The 4,538-nt window shown below is 34.1% G+C and overlaps 1 long non-coding RNA gene across 4 annotated transcripts; it reads right to left on the bottom strand.

Moving 5' to 3' along the window:
- Positions 1-3,288, bottom strand: LOC142556235 (uncharacterized). 4 transcript variants are annotated; one of them, XR_012822589.1, is made up of 5 exons: positions 2,829-3,288; positions 2,329-2,480; positions 1,270-2,161; positions 1,094-1,153; positions 37-975 (listed from the first exon to the last, which is right to left on the bottom strand). It is a non-coding gene; the product is annotated as an uncharacterized LOC142556235 (long non-coding RNA). The 4 variants fall into 4 exon arrangements; XR_012822588.1 differs by having other exon boundaries at positions 31-975; positions 1,270-2,480; XR_012822582.1 differs by having other exon boundaries at positions 40-975; positions 2,329-3,288.
- Positions 3,289-4,538: the final 1,250 nt, after the last annotated feature.

Here is a 4,538-nt window from a genome sequence, read left to right as displayed (position 1 = left end):
ACCTTTTATAACATTCCATACAAATTTAGACCACCGAAGTTGCAATATGAAAGCACAAATTTGAGCAATTAGAAATAAGGACAACGCTTCTGACAAACAATACTAAGATTTGGAAAGTAATGTGCCTCAACCTCAAATCATTCGCATTATAGATATATAGATCAATCAGTCATATTGGAAGAAAATATAACTCTCCAACCAATATTATTAATATTGATTCAATACTAAGTAAACCCAACAAAATAAGGCTAAACCTATACTAACGGCAAGCACACACACAGTGCTTAATGATGAAAAAATTATCCAAGAAAGCCAACACAAATTACCCCCTTCCAACAATGTGCAACTTTCACCATCCATAAAAGAAAATGGATAACTTACATTTGCCTCGCCTGATGTTCGTTCAAACTCGTGAAATCGGCAGTAGGTTTTTGGGAAAAGAATTAGCAAGGATATATTAAAAAAGGGAAATAAAATATATTTATTAAAAAAGAATCATTTTGAATTCAAATGCAAACATATTTGAACATAATGGAAGTTGTTGGACATAATTCACTCATACTAATATATATATATATATACACACACACACATATCAACCACCGGCCAAATTATGGGAAATATACTAAAAAATAATAACAGTCTCTATCAAATGTAGTTGCACAAGGCTCAACTTTTAAAAAAACAAGTATTAAAAAAAAGTATATTATTATAATCACTCGTACTTAAGGGTTCAATATTTAAATGAACTCAACATTAATTAGCTACAACAATTATAGGAGTGATTTTTTGTTGGTTAGTTTAACTTGGAGCCTATCTTGCTTCCTCGAGTTCTATAGGTGCAGTTCTCAACACTTAATAAATGGGGAGAGAATTACCTCAAGTTTTTTGCATATGTCAAAGCTCATGTCTTTTCTTCATCTTGTTTAAATTGCAGAGCAGCTCTCACAACTTACCTAGAGTAATGATGCCAACCTCCAAAACAGCGACAATTAGCCAATCAGGAGAAGAGGAATTAAACTTTTCCTAAATAATAGTTTTAAAGTAAAAATATATAACATGCAAACAAAAAATATGACGTATTGGTGATTACCAGCTTCCCATCGCCATTGACGACAGAAAGGAGGCGCGGTATTTTGTCTGGAGAAGCAATCTGATTATAAATTCAAGATACATTAGTAACACTTTGGCATCTAGCCTTTAAATACGGAAAAAAGGAAAAAAAAACTTGAATGATACGATCAAAGAAATTATATACAAAGCGACAACCTTGAAGCATCCTCGAGATTGGTGGCTTCACGAACCACCATCGGAGCTGGTGTCATTAAATAACCGACCACTTTTCCGTTGGTTTTGCTAAGCAACTTTTGTAATTCATTGAATGTATGTCACGGATTTTCAGCATCAGAGACACGAGAATTTAACGGGAACCATTCTAAAAATAAATTTTTTTCAACATCCCGTGTGAGTATGTACATCACGTACGTACGGAATAAGGGGATATCAATAGCCAATCAGAGACAAGAACTTGATTGGGTGCCTTAAAAATATACTCACAAATGAAAAACTCGTTAGACATACTAACATGGAATCAAAATAAAGTTTTCTCCGCTTCTTCTTATCCTATTTATTCCCATGGATAGCATTAATTTATAACTTTTTGCAAACTCCTCTGCACCAGTACATACAAAAAAGATACATAAATTCAAGAAGCAAATTTATACATACTTTCCAAGTGCTGTCAACTTCAGGAAACATGTCTGTATCCGATCTTCCAGTAACAGATGGTAACGTGGGAAAATTCTTTATTGTTACAAACTGAATGCATGCGTATACAAGCAGTATTTCTAAAGTCTAAGGAACACATCAAGATATACTCACATAAAACAAAAGGAGAAAAATTTTAATGAGAAAAAATACTTAAAATTTTATAAAGTTCCACACATTCACTCTTTCCATAAAAGAAACTAACCAATAATTTCAAGTTGCAGTGCAAAAAGTCACAAAAAATGAGTTGGATGAGATGCATGCTGGAAAATATTCAAGGAAGATGAAAAATTGAAGCCATCTATTTGTAGAGCATGAAAGTTATAAATGAAGTATATCATTTACCTGAGACAGAGTCCAGCGCTAATAAATCGCAGTCCGACACAAGACCAACCTGGATAACAAACAGGCTCTGTCATGCCTCGTTATAATATTACATTTCTAAATTCATATATTACGACTTTTTCAAAGGTATACATGATAAAAATACCACAAACATGTAGAATGAAACAAATTTGGGATAAAGAAGTGGGAGTGTTTCTCAATAGAAGCCAGCATTACACAATGAAGTGTTGCTGCTTTCCAGCACAGGGCAAAGTGCTAATCAGCTCTTTTACTGGCATATTTGTCACTGCATCAGTAAACTTATTGAGATCTTCTAATTAGATCATCTCTCCCTGCCTCCATGAAAATGGTCCATGACTCCATCTATTCTGATCAACATGGTTTTGAAACACACAAGTTAACAAGATTCGTATTCTTAGTTTGAGTTGCTCTACACATAATTCTAATTAAGTATATGGAGTTCGATACAAATTTTTCCAGTTTCCCTTTTCAATATAATCGTTCGATGATGAAACCATTTCTCCTCACTAAAACATAGGGCAAATACTAGAGCAAGACATAGTCCGGTATCATAAAGATCAAGAAATCCGATCATTATAACCTTATTCTAATATTATTTAATTTATCAAGCAGCAATTCAGTACTTGCCTAACCATATTTCAGTACCAAAGTAATTGATCATTCTTGCCTTGCTATGAACAGGTGAAGAGAAAAACCTTGATCGACAGTAGTGACGGGCTATACAACATGCAAATCTTCTCTCTTTGTCATGAAATCACCCAGAGTGAACACCCCATCTCTTGGCCGTACAAAATTAGTAAGAAAAATGAGAGACAGAATCAAAGTAACTTTCGTCAAGATTAAATGCAATGAAACGAGGGAACAAGGAAGCAAAAAAGGGAACAATTCTGGCAGTCAAAGTGGAGCCAGCGGCAGCAACAACGAGCCGATGTGAGCTGGAAATTTGGTTGGTCACCGAGACAAGATTCGTGGGAGGCAACAATTTCGGTCCAAGCGGGGATAATAGGTAAACGGAAGCAGGCGGTGGCAGGCGGGGCTGAGAGAAGAGAGGGGGAGAATCCCCCGCCGGCAAGGCTGACATCATTTTGGTAATTCGTGTGAACACGGAGGCCGCTGGAGCAGTGGGATCCTGAAACGACAACAATTAAAAAATATCTTCGCTCCGAATTTAGATTAATTGGGCCTAATCAGAACATTTTAGGCTCAATGAAGGCCCATCTTGAAAGTGGGGAACGAGAAAGTTGGCTCTGGCCCTTAAAGCCTTATTGTAACAAAAGGCCCAATTTAGTTGTGTTATTCAAGGAAGGCCATGTCTTGGCCTAGTTTCTCTTCTACATTATTTCTTTTTTCGTTTTTCATAATAGCACATCGCGGGTTATCATTTATTTAAAAATAAAAATATGATTCTAAAAAATAAAAAGATGTGAGATATACAAATAATATATATATATTATTTGAAACTGCCTCCGTAAGAAAAATCAAAGAAGGAATATGGATGATGCATGTGCAAGAAATCCCAAGCGATAAAAATCCAAAGGTTTTTGCACATTATGTACTTACGTTGGATTCTATTGTGGTCCTTTCATACTTTTCTGCTTTCACTTTTAATAATTTATAGAATCGAATAGAAAAACGAACTCTTTTTTTTATTAAAAAAAAAACGAATAATGGCCAGGTAAATATTCAAAATATATACTTTCGCAAAGTCGAGGAGTTAGTTAACTGTCTTTCTTGTATTTATATATATAAAATAAATATAGGAAAAAAAAATCCTGAATCTTGGATTAAGTATCAAAGTACGATCTACATAGAAAGAAAGTGCCCACTCATGGGTGATTTGTGCGTGAAAATGGTGGTGTTGGGATTCAAAAATGGTAAGTATGCTTTCGAGGTTTTTGGGACCATGTACTATTTTAATGGACCACTATATCATGTGTGTATGTATGTATTGGCCATCAGATACACTTATTTTAGTATTCGTTTCAGTTTGGATCTTTTTTTTTCGATTTTAGTCATTTTTGTATGGTATTAATGTGTCTAATCGTCTTGTCACATAAGCTTTTCTTGCTTATCATATAATAACAATTAAGCTAAACAAATTATGTACTTTCAAATTAACAATCTTTATACGTAAAATACGTATTTTAGAAGTTTGCATAACACTAAACCACGTCATAACTCATAAGTTTTACTACACATCATATTCTATCTATTTTTTTAGATTGTATACGATCGATTGAGTCTCGCATTTTTAATTTTCCTTTTTTCTATAGTCTTTGACTTCAGAATCTAAAAACTTTTCGCCAAAAAAATTTTCTGCATGTTTGATTTTTCAAGATATTATAGCTCGAGAAATGAAAAACGGGGATCATCCAACGTCCTATTGTACACTTGACATCTTTGTA

The sequence above is a fragment of the Primulina tabacum genome, chromosome 1 (assembly GCF_025594145.1).
Source record: "Primulina tabacum isolate GXHZ01 chromosome 1, ASM2559414v2, whole genome shotgun sequence".
Taxonomy (NCBI): domain Eukaryota; kingdom Viridiplantae; phylum Streptophyta; class Magnoliopsida; order Lamiales; family Gesneriaceae; genus Primulina; species Primulina tabacum.
Note: the sequence above shows the minus strand (reverse complement) of the source record. Positions and strands in the feature narration are given on the sequence as shown.